This window comes from Armigeres subalbatus, chromosome 2, assembly GCF_024139115.2.
Source record: "Armigeres subalbatus isolate Guangzhou_Male chromosome 2, GZ_Asu_2, whole genome shotgun sequence".
Taxonomy (NCBI): domain Eukaryota; kingdom Metazoa; phylum Arthropoda; class Insecta; order Diptera; family Culicidae; genus Armigeres; species Armigeres subalbatus.
In genome coordinates this window covers 207,468,855-207,485,555 of record NC_085140.1, presented here as the reverse complement: position 1 = coordinate 207,485,555, position 16,701 = coordinate 207,468,855, and positions in this window count along the sequence as shown.

The window sequence follows — 16,701 nt, the reverse complement described above, 5'->3', positions numbered from 1 at the left end:
TATTTGCAATACTTATACAAAGTAACACATTTTCTAGGGGGGGGGGCTAGCCAGATCCTAGGTGGGGCTATAGCCCTAGCCCCCTCTAGTTACGCCAATGAGTAACAGTTTATGATTTCTATACATTTTGATGAAAAATATAGTTTTGGAAAGCGGTTTTAAAACAAGCTGTCAAATAGATACAACGATGTAAAGAAAAGATGTGTGTCATCTTGTCACTATACGCGTACAGTGTGATACGAAAATCATTGTGCGGAAATCATATGTCTGTCGATAGTAAAACACTACCGCCACCCCTATAATGGCGCGCGAAGTTTTCGTAGCTCAGCCAACAACCTACGTGTATTAACATTGCAGCGGATTTGTGTCTTAGCTCATTTGACAGGAGCGATCGCTCGCAAAAGCGATTGACCGTTAAAAAGTGTGGGACAATCAGAGAGCGCCAGTGACACGTCGGTTCGTCGGTGGTAGAATGCCCAAATATATCAAGCTCTATCTGGTAAAAGGGCGAATGTCGCAAGAGAGAATTCTCTTCGTCGACTTCCCCTCTTTTAAATAAAAGTGACAAGCAGAAGATTTCTTTGCAGTTTATCACCTCAGAATGCAAGTTCACATTGTTTTCTATCGTGCTGAGGTGATAAACCACAAGGAAAACCGCTGCTTGTCACTTTTATTAAAAAGTCGAGGAAGTCGACGAAGAGAATCCTCTCTTGCGACATTCGCCCTTATTCCAGATAGAGCTTGATATGTAGATTGAAGGGACCTAGGAAACCATCAAGATAGGGAGAGATATCGAGATACAGAACATCGAGATGTGGTAACTCTCGCACTGGTTGCTAACGCAGTTACCGATACTTGTTATTTTTTCCTAACATTTATTCCGTTTCACAATTTCAACCTGTTAACACGTTATTAAATAATAAAATCTCCACAAGTTCGTTTGTTACTCAACGTGTTTGTGTCTTCACTAGAAATATCAGTCTCTCAAGAGGTTATGGGCGACCAACGCAAAGAAGCTGTGATAAACGGAATTCAGCAATTCGCTGGCGTAGGAAAGCCAAAGAGTTATTGGTGGGTTTCGTGTCTGACGAGTATCTTGGATGTGTCCGGGATAAGGCCACTTCAAAAGCAATGCGGAAGAGTCTCGAAGATACGTTTGCGAAGAAATCAGCTGGAAGGCAGACGCTGATCCGGAAGCAAATTGCAAGATTGCATCTAAAGGATGGTAGCTCAATTCGATCTCATTTGCTGGAATTTGAAGACCTAATTCGTCAGTTGCGAATGGCGGGATCAAAGCTAGAAGAAAGTGATATTTGTTCATCTCTGGCGTTGACACTTCCGGAATCATACGACGCACTGGTAACTGCTCTAGAAAACTTACCTGAAAACGAGCTAACGTACACGGAAGAAAAAAAGTACCCAGCGTTGAGTTTTTTAAAACTTATTTTAAAACTTTCTTCTGTTGTCAAAAACAAGAGAGCCAAACAATCGAACGACACCAGTTCAATGCGGTAAGGAAAGGTAAAGCAAATGCAAATGTGACGAATTCTTCCAACGCAGTGGCATTCATGATAGATCGAGGGAATTTCAAGCGAGAAAGCGTCGGGAAGATCGTTTTTAAATTAGACTCTGGATCGAGTGACCATCTCGTTAATACGGAAGCCTACTTCACATCCCTGAAACATGTTCCCCAGCCGGTGATTATAAACGTCGCGAAGAATGGTCAGTTTTTGGAGTGGGTGTTATTATTTGAAAAAGTAACTGTGGAATTCCACTCCATGTGAAAGATGTCCTATACACAGAAAGAAAATTCATTATTGAAATTAAAAAAACCATTGGTAAAAATAAAAAGTTGCGTTGGTTCTTTTTCGTAGAGAGTTGCAAATGTTCAGAATAAAAGTACGTTAACTTTTGCAACAACCATGTTTCGAAAGTTGCATTCCATTCTAAAATTAAAAGTTTGAACTTTTAAAATAACATTATAGAACTGTCAAAAAGAAATTATCAAATCGTAAATAAAAGAGTGGAATAGAGAGAGTTTCATCCGCCGGATAAAAAATATCATTAAAATATCATAAATTTTATTGTTATAACACCATTTAAAACATAATTTTTACCATTTAATATAATGGAATTTTGACAATAAAATCACATGAGAAACCCAAGTAACCGTAAGCATTATAATGCTGCTTTAATTTAGCTACATAACTGCACGTAATGCTACCCATTTAATGTTTATTAGCTTTGAGTGCAGATACAATGCTGATATAATGCCGGAAAAGGCGAATTAGCATGCTGTTATAATGCACAGACGAAAGCTCAATTGCTGCATTAGTGATGCTAATATAGGGTTAGGAATGAAACGTCAGATTTTTTCGCTCACTATTTATTTCGAGCGAATTTTTCGCGCACTTTTGAAGAGCTTTTGCGAGCAGCTGATCAGCTGCCTATATTTAATAAACAACTGCCGAATCACCACGAATTGGAGAAATTGAGGCAAAACAAAAATTATCTTTTCCACCATTATTTGTTGGTGATTCAAGTTATTTATATATAATGTTTATACTTAGCAAGTTAGACCGATGATATTGTGTTTTGCCAATTTTTCGTCGTAGAATGTGCTCATATGGGTCTCGAACCTGGAAGCATGACACGCGGCTCTCACAAAGTTGTCCTCCCTTGCTCTTTCGGCCACGGATGCGATGTCATATCTTCTGCTGAAAGGCATATTTAAACCATTTGTCTCTTTTTATTAGCAGAAATTATAATAGTGGTTGTGATACATTCACCCGAGGAAGTTCTCACTACTACTTACAGAAATTCCAATCGGTTTTTCTACCAAAATATTCGACTGCATTAAACACTGCTTTTATTACGCATATAACGCTAATGTAATGCTAATTTAATGTTAATAAACATTTGATCTTGCAGCATTAACGATGCAGATATAATGCTATATGAGAACTTTGATGCATTTGCAGGGCTGTTATAAAGCTTTGTAGCATCTTTCATGCTGATTTAAAGCCTAAAATTAATGCTTACGGTTACTTGGGAATAATGGTTTTCCACGATAAAATGAATGGTAAATGGGACTTTTACAATTAAAAAGGGGGGTTGTTATGTATCTTTACAATAAAAAAATCGAAAATTTTCCATACAAAATTCGGAGCAAAACAATTGATTTTACGGTTCTTCAATGGGATGATTTCGAGCGACAAAACAATAGAAAACATTGTGTTTTAAATGTTTTCAATTACTGCTTCTATTGTTTTACAATAGAAATACAACAGGATTTAGAATACATTATACTCCAATATTACAATAAAAATACAATACAATTAATTGTTTTACATATCATTTTATTTTCCTCCGGTTGTTTAGCATATCTTTAGACGAATCCAGCGCACTACTTCCAAAGTTAAGTGGGTTGCCTGTATCTGGAGAAAAATCCAACATCGGTTTAAAAAGTGTACTAACTTTGTTCCGAATAGATATAAACCTGTGAAAAATGTAAATTATAAAAGAATGTCAGTTTTATTAGAAAAAATACGTCGAGAAGAAAAGAAAAAAATACCTGCATCAGTTCTTATTATATCCCGTTGGTGAGATTGGCCAATGGTAGCCACTGAACGATCTTCAATCAGGGACCAGTAAGCAGCAGTATTTTATTTATCATAAGCTTCATTTCTGTAAAGGAACAAGGATACATGTTACCAGGCATGTTATCAGGTACTACGGTGATAAAATTTTCATTTATTTTTTGTTCGGGATGAACCACTGCGTTCATTATGAACATTGAACTTTTGTAGTATAAGATTACGATTACCGGTGGTGAATATAAGCCGTTTGTCAGCGCAGTATCATTACTTGACACTTTACCGGTCGCTACTAAACGCGCTGCTAAAACAGTAGCGCAGCTGACAGGTGACCAAATTGACCAAATAACAGCGCTACTATTTGATGAACTATCAAACGTCGAACGTCACCGATACGGAATGCAGCCACCGAAATGATATCCGAAAATACCGAAAATAGTGACCGATGCGAAAAAGAGTGACTAATCTAAAATGACAGTACAGTGAGAGTGATCAAAATACTCGCGCCCAGTAATGATGCTCTAACGCGCTTCAACACTTTAGATACTCACCACGGTACAGAAGCCATAGTGATCTACAGCTTTCCCAGCAGCAGAAACTGCAATGAAAAAAACACTTTCTGCACCATACAGTTTCATTATTTTCATCTCTTCACTAATTATAAACAAAACTCTCCGAGTAAAATTATAAGCAAAAGTTTTTGTTCCCTTTCATTTTTTTGAAAAAAAAAATTTATAGCAAAACATTTCTAGACCTGCAACAAGACCTGCAATATGAAAATATATACTTGAGAACCGGTATAACATTTTATTTATTTAACAAAAAAGCTATTGTAATTTTATTGTTTTCAATTGTTATTTCATCAATATAATAAATCCATGAAATATTCCAAAATTATATTAATTCAATAACATTAGACGGATTTCCAGATCATCCAAACCGAATACTTTTAAAAACTGTTTAGTTTTTGGATGAGCAATACTAAACATAAGCGAACAAAAAAAATATAATAGAATATATCGGAAACATTTAAATATATTGTGATTTTAATGTACTTACAATAAAGATCTTCTACAACCGTGAACATTTTACAATAAGCATACAATAGTTTGTATTGTTTGCCACACAATCTATTGTATTTCAATGGGTTATGTCATACAAGTTACTGTAAATTTTTATCCGGGCCGCCCAAAAAAAAAGTCTCCCACCCATTGCTTACCCATTCAAATCTTCTTTCTCATTTTTGCTGCATTAATAATAGATTTTGTTTATTTTATTTCATAGTTTTATTCAACATGTAGGTATAAATGTGTAGCAGCTCCAGAAATCTGCAAAGTTGCTCGTTGGATGTGCATTGCAGACATTAAGATGTTTTGCCGTTCAGCAATTTGAGAAAAACTGTAAAAAAGAAATTTTTGCCTTCCATTAAATGTTTGCATTCCGCAAAATCACGCAGTCCACTGCGCAATACAGTGAAACTTCCGACGGAAACGGCGAGATTGGACAGATACATTTCCAGTCAAATCCTACTGCTTCCGTAGCCGTTTCGTTCCATTGCGTTAGTGAGTTAGGTGTTTTTGACTGAAATTTTCATGTCTTTACACACTAATATTATGACCTACCTTCCAATCCCATGAGATATTCACTGCTCCTAGCACCGCTTTTCCCGAGGCTTTTCCGGAGCTCATGATCGAGAAAATAAAATAAATCGTTTACCGCGACTTGTTGGAACTGTTCGAGAAGTTTCGCGGTGAAAAACATAGAGGCAACAACGACGATGCACTGATGCACACGGAGAGATACCTACTACGGGAGTTTTTCTATAAATAAATGGACAAAAAATAATTCTATTCACAGTGGGAAAAAAGTTTTATATTAAACACATGTAATGTTGTACGGAAGTGTTAGTCATATAAGAAATAGACAAATTTAACCAAGGGATCGTTCAAAAATTACGTCCATCGTTTTTCGGCATTTTCAACCCCCCTCCCCCCCTACTGTCACAATCTGTCACAAATCACTGACCCCCCTCCCCCCTGTACGTACTACTGTAAAATATATTATGGTTCGTCTTCTTCGTACACTACTTTTATATGGAAGTTAGCAAAAATTAACTCCCTTAATAGCAAATTAAAATATTTTTCAGCTTATAAAATTAATTCTAAAATGTAATTAGGTACTTTTATTTGTTGGACGTAACACAAGATGAGACCCCCCCTCTCCCCCTGTCACAAACTGTCACAAATTCTAGACCCCCCTCCCCCCCTCAAACCTTGGACGTAATTTTTGAACGACCCCCAATCACTTATATGACAATCCAAATAAATATATGTACATCTCGATAAATTTTGTGGTAATTTTTACCATCTGATAGTCCATAGTGGAACTATGTAAACAGAAGTAAACGATGTTCTGTTCTCTCTTCCTGTTTTGAAATTCAGTAGTTTTGACAGATCTACAGTTTTCTAGTTGACTGGATGAACTTTTAATTTTACAATGGGAACAGGAAAGAAAAACTTTTGAAATAAGAAAATAACATTGAAATGGATCAATTTCATTTTTATTTTTGAAAAAACGGATCACTTTTCAAATGTAAAGTGCAAAATATTCTGTGAAACAATGTTTGTTTTTTGTGTGTATGTGTCAAGCCTTCGTGATAACCTAATGTCAGTCAAGAAATTGGCTACAGCAGGAATTGAAGTTGTGTTCAATGAAAAGTCAGCAATACTGAAGTTGAATGGCAGATTAATTGCTACAGCGTACTTACGAGGAAACTTATACGAGATTGAAATAGACGTGCCAAAGAAGAAAGCGAATATATATGACATTGAAGCTGGAAAACTGTGGCATCGGCGCTTGGGCCACATTAGTCAACAAGGACTGGATACGATGGCTAGGCATGGCGTACTTAAAGGAGTTAACAAAGCACCAAACATTGGAATTTGTGAACCATGTATTCAAGGTAAGCAATGCAGGGAACCTTTCAATGGTACTAGACAACGTGCGACTCGCCCTCTCGAGAGAATACACTCAGATGTCTGTGGTCCCATTGATCCATCGGCGTGGGACGGATCCCGATATTTTGCAAATACTATATATTATATATATATAATATTTGCTGCAGCTTGCAGAAAATTCTGGCGCGCCGAGCAGCAGTCGACAAGCATGACTAACTTGTGATTGATTAGTTACAGCCAAAAACAGTGCAACCTTGAGGCACAGACAAACAGACGTAACACTAGAGAAATTATCATCGACCATGACTTCAACGATCAATTTGAATTTGATTGCTTGTGTGTTTCACAACTAGAGGCGCTAGCGTCGTAATTCTTCTGGTGACAATGTCATACGAAACTTTGTTTCGTGTAACATGGTCGCGAGATGGTGGAAGAGGAATTGAGCGATGGATTTTTCAGAAAATGTTCAAGTTGTTATCGCTATAGACATCTCGAGGCATGGCAGAGGAGAGTAAATAGAGTGAGCACCCAAGTCAGACTCACATGGTATGTTAAGGGCGAACACCCGAGTCAGCCTCGCATGGCATGTCAGAAGTGAGAGCCTAAGTAAGTCCCACACGATGTGTCAGGAGGAGGAGTGGCAGGGTGTGCTAGAGTGAACACCCAAATAAGTTTCAAATTGGTGTGCTAGAGCGTGAATCAGGTGGCAGGGTGAGCATCCAAATTAGTCTCACATGGTGCGTAAAGGGTGAGCAACCAAGTTAGACTCACATGGTATGTTAGTGGTGAGCATCCAACTCATGGTGCGTCGGAGAGAGTGTCAGGGTGTGTGTTAGAGAGAGCACAACAGGAAAGCATCATACGCACTGCCTGTGTGAGCGTTGATTGGATTTGGATTGGAAACACGTGGATTCTTTTTCGCAAATTTCATATCAATTTGTCCATGTCGAAACATGTGCTATGCATATGTACAGCCAAGATATTTAACAAAAAACAATAATTAATTTTCCAAAATTAGGCCTCCATGAGGCGAAATACATATTATTATTGAATGCTTATGAATTTCATTCAGAACAAGGACCGATTTAGCTAGTTCTGGGTCTTAGAAAATTACGATTATGTTACTAGCGTTACAAAAGTTACTTACTATGTTAAAATAGCAAAAGTTACTAACCGTGTTAAAATCGGACGAGCGACTGAAGATAGGCACCTTAACCACCTTAACCTTAACCAGAATCATTTGTTTGAGAAACTGAATACATATATCCATTTGACACAATTTCGAGAAAACAATAAAAAACTGTTTTTGAACAAATTGTCACCGAATCTTTCGATTTCTTCGATACATATCAATAGTTTTTGGCAAAACTCAACACCCTGGGGAACTTACAGCGCTAAGACTGTAAGCATTACTCCACAATTGCTCTTCAAAGTGCGTGGACATATGTAGTTTCTCAAATAAACGAAAAAAAATTCATACATTCCAGAGCAAAAACAAATTTTTGTATTTTTTGCCATAATATTGTCGGCGTAGCACCAAGTTAGAATTCGGAAGCCGAGACTTCCGAGCCGAACTTTCTTCCGAAGTTTTATTTGTCAAACTAATTGATGCGTTGTTTAGCGCATCTTTAGGCGAATCCAGCGCACTACTTCCGAAGTTGGGAAAGTTGCCTGTATCTGGAGAAAAAACCAACTTCGGTATAAAAAGCGTTATAAATTTATTCCGGATAGACAATACGTATTTCTGGACGAGGATTCAGAACATATAGAAATCTCATTTTGGCCAAAAATGTCACATATGCAGTTTGTTAAACAAACGGTTCATTTGTTTTATGATGACTCAACCTTTGCAGTCCGCCTATTGTGAGGCAATGTTTTTTTTTAACTTTACATACTCAATCGCCGTGGGAAGTTGAGTAGTTTTATCTCGTTTTAAATACTGAAGTCTGCAAATATTTCCATATGATTAAGGAAGGGTCAAAATCTCAATGTATGTGGATTAATCTTGGGCTTAGTGTAAAAACACATGGTTCAGCCACCAAATCCTCACCCCATGTGGTTTGTCGTGGTAATTGTCTAATACCCCTCCCCTTCCTATATGACCACGTGGCTTATGGATGGTTCCTCTCATAGATCATTTAAATTACTGCAATTAGAAAATTTATCATCAACGTACTTATTTGTTCTTCTATTCAGCTCTTGAAGCGTAACTAATGTAAGCAGACGCGTCGTATAAAAAAGCAACAAATACGTCATCACCATCAAACAATCTTTCCGGATAAGCATCAATGAACTGAACTGATGCTCTAGCAGTAGCACCAAATCGTCGTCACCGGAAGCAAACGACGACAAGATGGGAGTCAGATAATGACGCACCAAACGGAAACTTTCTGTTCCTGATGGTACCGATAAAAAAAATCACGAGCTAACTTTGTGGTACCTACTCGATTGTATCTACTGCTGTCTGCTGTAGTGCAGAATGTATGACAGAGTGAGATGTACTTCGATGTGCTCCAATAACGATTTCGTTCCTCCCCGTTTCCCGAGACGAAACGTGAAACATCAATTTCGTACAAACAATTTATTTTGAATCTCTGCTGTGCACTACGACCCGCCCGCCCGGAAGGACACTCTTAAGCTCCGGATAATGTCGGCTCAATATCCCCGGCTTTGGATGGTTGGATCTATAGCCGCGTCGTTATTCGTGCTTTGGCTTGAAGTGACCGACCATGCAGCGTCAACGATGACAGGAAAGAAAGTTTTTCGAGATGGGGTGAAAATGAGTTTTGATTTATTTTCCATTGACCGATACATTAATGTCATAAAAATACAATCTATCGGTTCGGACTTTTTTTTTATCTTGGGCTTATTACGATTTGGCTGCTTCTTCGGTTTATTTTATGGGATGCTGGGGTCATATTAACAATAGGATTCGTTCGTTCAGCTATATCTCAGTGGTTTTCCAATCGATTTTCTCACCCATCTATAAGCCATCTCTTCTAGTTTCTGGACATTACAAGTATTGTGTCTTGGGGTGATCAATTTTCCGCTACACGGAGAAAAAATGTGGTAGAATCAACATGATTCTGCCTCAAATCAACAAAACTTTGCATTGATTTATGAATAACAATATTTATTCTTGATACAACTAAAAATAAAGTTGAATCGACCATACGCGATAGTTGATTCAACTCTTGTATATATTTGTTTCAACCATGCTTTCCAGCTGTCACTGTCAAATAATACCTCAGAAAACAACAATATCCATTTTTGTTTTTACTTTAGGAAATGTTGCGAAACTATTTTATCGGCAATGCGATGACATAACAAAATAGGAGGGACAGCAGGGGCTATGTCCAAGGGCTTGACGACCCCTCCCTATAGTCACTGCGAGTTAGGGGGCCTGCCCAGGATGTGGGCTCTGTTAAACCTCAACAAAAAGCTGCATGTGTCTATAAGGAAACCCTATCAAACCTAGTCAACACATGAACGTATATGGTGTCGTGTAGGATGCTGAAGTGAAGGCGATAGAGGTGCTTCTCCATACAAATATGTATATCATGTATGTATATTGTCTCCAATTTAGCATTTTGTATTGCACCATGTAAGATTTTATGTTGACTGGGAAGCGACCATGTGCCGCTCAAAGCGCAAAAGCTAACCGGCACATCAGGATTGACAACAGTGATTTATTTATTTATTACTAGCAGACCCGACGAATTTAGTTTCGCCTAAAATTATGCTGAAATTTTTCTTTCATTTGTATGGGAGCCCCACTTTCCAAAGGAGGGAGGGGTCTCAAACCATCTTAAGAACCATCCCCGGCCCCAAAAACCTCTGCATATAAATTTTCACGCCGAACGGTCCAGTAGTTTCGGAGCTTATAGACAGACAGATATAAATTCATTTTTATGTATTTAGAATATACATCAACAGGCTTGTTGCTGCTCCAATGATGTTATGGGTGAAATACAATATAATACAATAGTCATAATAAAAACATACAGATAGTCAAGCCAAGGCAACAGGTGGTACTAAACACGGGTGAATAACAGTCTTCTAAAGTAACCATTAGTTTCTGATCCGTAAGATAGGAACGGAACCAGCTGAGAAGATCGCCGTTGATTCCAATTCTCTCAAGCTTAGCGATTGCAACCTCATGGTTCACCTCATCGAAAGCAGGAGATAGATCGGTGTAAATAACATCCGTTTGAGCTCGTTCTAGTAAGCTGTCGGTAACATACGAAGTTAGGCACAGTAGATTTGTCGTGGTGGATCGACCGATAATGAACCCAATGAACAATGAACAATGATCATCGCTCAGGTACTACTTACTGCATTGGATCCATGACAACCAGCTCAAATAATTTTGAAACAGCGCTCGTAGTTAGTGACGTCACGCTTGCTGCCTTTTTTGTAGACTGGGGATATTTGCGCCTTTTTTCAGCATGACGGGAACAAACCGTTGACAGAGAAAGCTGGGAAATGCATTGAAGTCGAAGTGGAGAAAGCAGGGAGACGATGTGTTTTTTGAGTAATGAGGACGGAATTCCTGGATGGAATGAGGATTTCAGTCTTGTTGCGGCTTTGGTAATCGTCGTGTCTGAAACATCCACGCTGCTTAGCGTCTGATTTGTGCCCGGAATATTCTCTGCGGAAGGGAGCTCTTCATTTGAAAAACGCTGGCAAACTTAGCAGAGAACAGGCTACAGATATCTTGTTGCGTCGATACGTCGTCCAATACCATAGATGAAGGCAATCCTTTCTCCTTGCGTTGCTTAATTACTTAATTCCAAAAGTATTTTGGATGTGATCGGAGCCAAGATTGAATTCCCTGCTCGTATCGGTGATAAGAAATCTCACTCAAGCGTTTGAATTCGTAGTTGAGTCTGACATAGTGTTGTTTCAGCGGGAGTGTACAATATTTGGTAAGTCTTTTGAGTGCTTCATTCTTTTTAGCAAACGTAATTCATTTGTCATCCAAGGAACGCGGAGCCATCGCGAACAATCTTCTTCGGGACATGCCGATCTATAACATAAGCCAAGACGTGCGAGAAAGTGTGTGCAGCGAGATTGACGTCGTTTGAATCCAGAATATTCTCCCAATCCAAATTAGACAACACAGCTTCTATACTACGATGGTCTGCCTTCCGAAAGTCGTACGAAACTGCCGTTGAAGTGACGGAGAATTCAAGAGAACCATAATTCTTGACCGCGATAACTAATGCGGGATGATGTGGAACGAGCTTTACTAATGGTGCGGGTGCAGTTGAAATGAAAGAGCAGTGTCGAAGCCGTTAACAAAGCAAAGATCCAAAATGCGATTGTTGTCATTAGTCACGTTGTTCAAACATATATGCAGAACTATAGCTGTCAATAAACGTGATGGTCCAGGATGAAAAGTGGAGAGTTCATGATCTGGACAGAGGAAACCACTATGAATCGGAATCAAAACGACGCCCGAAAGGTTGAAGTCCCCCAATATCACAATTTCGTCACAAGGGGCCGCGTTGCTCAACACAGTACTAACTGACCGGCAATGTGCATCGATGAGATGAAGATCTCGAGTACGATCTGGAGGAATGTAGGCAGTACAGAGTAACAGGTGATGGTTTTTGAGTGCGATGGATACCCAAACCTGCTCAACGGAATTCCAATCCACGATGGCTTTCGCCTTAAGTCTCGTCCTAACAGCGACAAGCACTCCTCTTCCTATAGCTTTCGCGCTGTTGTTTGAGTTGCGGTCACATCGGAATACCTCGTACCCGTCCCTGAAAACGTAACCAGAAAGCGTTCTATAACCTATCCATGTCTCAACAAGCACGATAATGTCGTAGCATTAGTCCAGAGCGGCTAGATAATAGTCTTCAATACGACTATTCATCCCTCCAATATTACCTTTTTTGTTTTAGATTTCTTGGAAAAGTCGTCTTCGGGTGATTTTTAGAGTTTAAAAAATGCAACTTTTGGTGGGTCAATATGCTTAATATCTTTTTCCGATCAAAAGTTATAATCGTTTTTCTGTCAAAATAACATTTTTTTTCAAAAGTTGATTTCTCCGGTTAGGGCAGACCAAAAAATAGGTTTCTACGGCATTTGAAAGAGCAATTCATATTCTTTATTATGTCAAAAAATTGGAGATACTTAATTTTTTTGTTTCAAGTTTTATTAATATTAAGAAAAACGATTATAACTTTTGATCGGAAAAAGATATTGAGCATATTGACCCACCAAAAGTTGAATTTTTTTGAGCTCTAAAAGTCACCCAAAGATGACTTTTTCGAGAAATCTAAAACAAAAAAAGTAGATCAAAAATACTGTTTTTTTAGGTGCACCCTAATCCAATTAGGTAAAATTGCTCTAAATCAACCAACTTAAGAGCTACAGAAAACGCTTTTTGGAATAAGCTGGAATTTTGTAGAACATAACATGTCAGCATCCCGAAAAATAAAAAATATATTTTCTATTGTTTTTTTTATATGATGGGCCACCCTACTTTTTGGTAGAACCATAATGATGGTTTTACTATTTCGAACAATTTTTTAGAACAACAGTTTTTTCTAAAAAATATAGTTTTCTATAAAATGCATCTTTCCGCGTAAATCTGTATCCTGGACCATAGTGCACTGGAAATCGAAGCACTATCAGGAGGGTAACGATTACACGCTCGTTATACTTGCCTGTCGATGGAGTTCGGAAGACCTCATCTCCCAACTCAGACGCAGGACCGGGACGACTGTTGGTCGTTGGCAGGAAAGGCTCGACTGCGCTGAGAGGGATAGAGGCTTCCTCAGAGCTAGCGGCAAGATTGCGTCGCGATGTCCGACTTGAAATTTCCAAGTGGGGTTGGCTGAACGAATGACTGAGGGCGAGAAATGGATCAGAGAGCGGATTGTTCCGTGGTGCTGTGTACTTGCCTGTAGACGGAGTTCGGAAGACCTCGTCCTCGCGTGCACTCCAAATTGACCTCTCTGCGATAGGGCAAATTCGCCAACACACAGAGGGACTTGCCGACGCGGTGCCTGCGCCTGCCCAAGCCTTGACGAGGACCCCTTTCCGTCCTCGGGCTTGGAACCCGCCCGGTTGACCGACGCCGCGAAAGCGACAATACCATGTTATTCTTCGCGCGGCCACTTGTTCGATAAAAGGATCGAGTTCGACCACAGGGCACCGCTATGACCCATGAAGCCGACTCCGAACCCTTGGACCACCTCTTATTTGCGCCTGAACTAGCCATTTCTCAAGTCTACGCGCCACCTTCTGTGTAGCTCCGAGACGATTTGGACGATAGCCGATAAAACGGCGTTCTAGGTTGTCTAGGTTCTAGGTAGTGTCCAGACCACATGTGGCAAGCATGTGGTCATGCATTGTGCGAAAACGTGGGCACACGAACAAAGCGTGTTCCGCCGTTTCCTCTAAACCTGTGCACACCGGATACTCGGGCGAGGCCGAGAGTCCAAACCGGTGTAGATACTGTCTGAAGCAACCATGGCCTGTAAGGACCTGGGTCAGGTGGAAAGTGATTTCCCCATGGAGTCTCTTGACCCACGCACCTATCTCCGGTATCAACCTATGTGTCCATCTACCCTTAGTGGAACAGTCCCACGCACGCTGCCATTTGACCATTGAGGCCAACCTGACAGTCCTACGGATGCCTATTGTGCCGCGCATTTCGAAACACTCTATGTCTTCACCGATAACGATGTCAATAGGCATCATACCGGTGATGACCCTAAGTGCATCGTGCGACACGGTACGGTACGCGCTCGCAACATTTGGCACATGAACCTATACGTACTTTCTAACTTCGTTTTGTAGCAGTTAATACGCAGGGCCGTGCCCCAAGCACTTATCTTTAACCGATTTGCTTAAAGCTTTCCTATTGAAAACTGGGCTGACGGGATTAGAAGCTATGGTCAAAATACATTTTTACTCAAAAAAGGCGTGGATAGACTTCGCATACCCGAAGGAATAAAATATACCCCATCTTGCGGCCCTTAGCCTCTTACCCAGCAACTCCTATCCCTACCTCCTCGTGATGCTGGCCGGGATACCTTAGGGAAGATCGGATAACCAACCCCGGTGGGAACTATGGTCGTATGCTGACAGGGAAGGGGGGGGGTTTGCTCCTCTCCGGAGGTGCAAATTTTACTGAGTGTCTGTTCTCCATGTCAGGATCGGCTCACAACAGCGGCTGTTCTCCATGTTAGGGGCGACTGATCATCGTCTGAGTGCCAGCTAGGCATTCTAAGTGAAACTGTAATAAGGAGGAATGGTCCTCCGGAAATTTAGGGGGTTTGATGTCAGGCCCTGCAAGCTAGCCTTTACAAAAATATACACAACGAACAATCAACAAGAGAGTACGGACCGGAACCATCGGCGAAGACCACCGCGACGAAATGGGACTAGCGAACCGAGTTTCCGGTTCGTAGAACTGCACATCTCTCAACTTCATCGTGGATTCGGCATCGTAGCGCTGCAGGAGGTTTGTTGGAAGGGATCAATGGTAAGAATGTTAAAAGGTAATCACACCATCTGCCAGAACTGCGGCAACACACACGAGCTGGGAACAGCTTTAATAGTGATGGGCGATATGCAAAGGCGCGTGATCGGGTGGTGGCCGATCAATGAAAGAATGTGCAGGTTGAGGATCAACGGCCGGTTCTTCAACTTCAGCATAATCAACGTCCATAGCCTACACTCCGGAAGCACTGATGATGATAAGGACGCATTTTACGCGCAGATGGAACGTGAGTACTGCCCAGCCAACACAAAGTCGAATATGCTAGCGAATAAGTATACATGGTGGAGGCGATATAGGCGCATTCCTCCATTTGACTGCATGCAATATGTGCGTATATGGCCTCCACTTTGTACACTTATTCGCTATGATATACGATCTTGTGTTTGCTGGGTGCAGCTGCCCAAGCCACGACGTCAAAATCATCATAGGAGATTTGAACACTCAGGTTGGCCTCACTCTGAGGAGTTTAGACCGACTATTGGGAAGTTCAGCGCTCACCGGCTGACGAACGAAAACGGCCTACGACTTATTGATTTCGCCGCCTCCAAGAATATGGCCATTCGCAGCACCTACTTCCAACACAGCCTCCCGTATCGGTACACCTGGAAATCAGCACTGCAGACAGAATCACAAATCGACCACGTTCTGATTGATGGACGGCACTTCTCCGACATTATCGACGTCAGGACATATCGTGGCGCTAACATCGACTCTGACCACTATCTGGTGATGGTTAAACTGCATCCAAAACTATCCGTCATCAACAATGTTCGGTACCGACGACCGCCACGGTACGACCTAGAGCGACTGAAGCAACCTGATGTCGCCACTGCATACGCGCAGCATCTCGAGGCAGCGTTGCCGGAAGAGGGTGAGCTCGATGGGGCCCCTCTTGAGGACTGCTGGAATACAGTCAAAGCAGCCATTAACGACGCAGCGGAGAACAACGTCGGGTATATGGGTCGAAGTCGACGGAACGATTGCAGACAGGTACCCGGCAGAATGTGGAACGGTATAGACGGAAGCGGAGACAGCGAGGAACATTTGAATGGCGCTGAGAGTACAGGCAGTGAAAATCAAGGCAGTGGAGGAGAGGACTACGCCATACACGGTCAAAAAACGTTTTTACTTTTTCAAGGTTTTTGTTCTTCATTTTTTTGTTCATCATTTTGTAATTTAATTCACTTTTTAGTGGAAGCCTTAGGCCGGGGCCGTTTGCCTGAACATCCCCTATTGGTGATACAACAAAGTTACATAGTGTGCTTCTGATGAAGCATTTGTGCTTCGTTTATGACAACGACAGCTCATCTCAATGATAAAGATCAGACAGTGAGCAATCTTTTCGTATCGCAGCGAGGAAAAAACTCCCATAAAAAACACCCGTCTTGAAGTGCGAGTGTCCGTTCGGGAAAGGGAAGAAAGGCTACCTTTAGATACAGGGGAGAAGCTGGCAAAGGAAAATGTCTTATGAAGCCTTGGAAAAATGAAACGCCATATGAAGTGTCATCTTGTTTTATTGACATCATCTATAATCGGTCTGGTCCCAGAATGGCAGCGGGTGGTAGCTTAGTGCCTAAAGCCAACCTCGTCTAGGCGCTTGAGTTTCGCTTGGATTACTACTTTT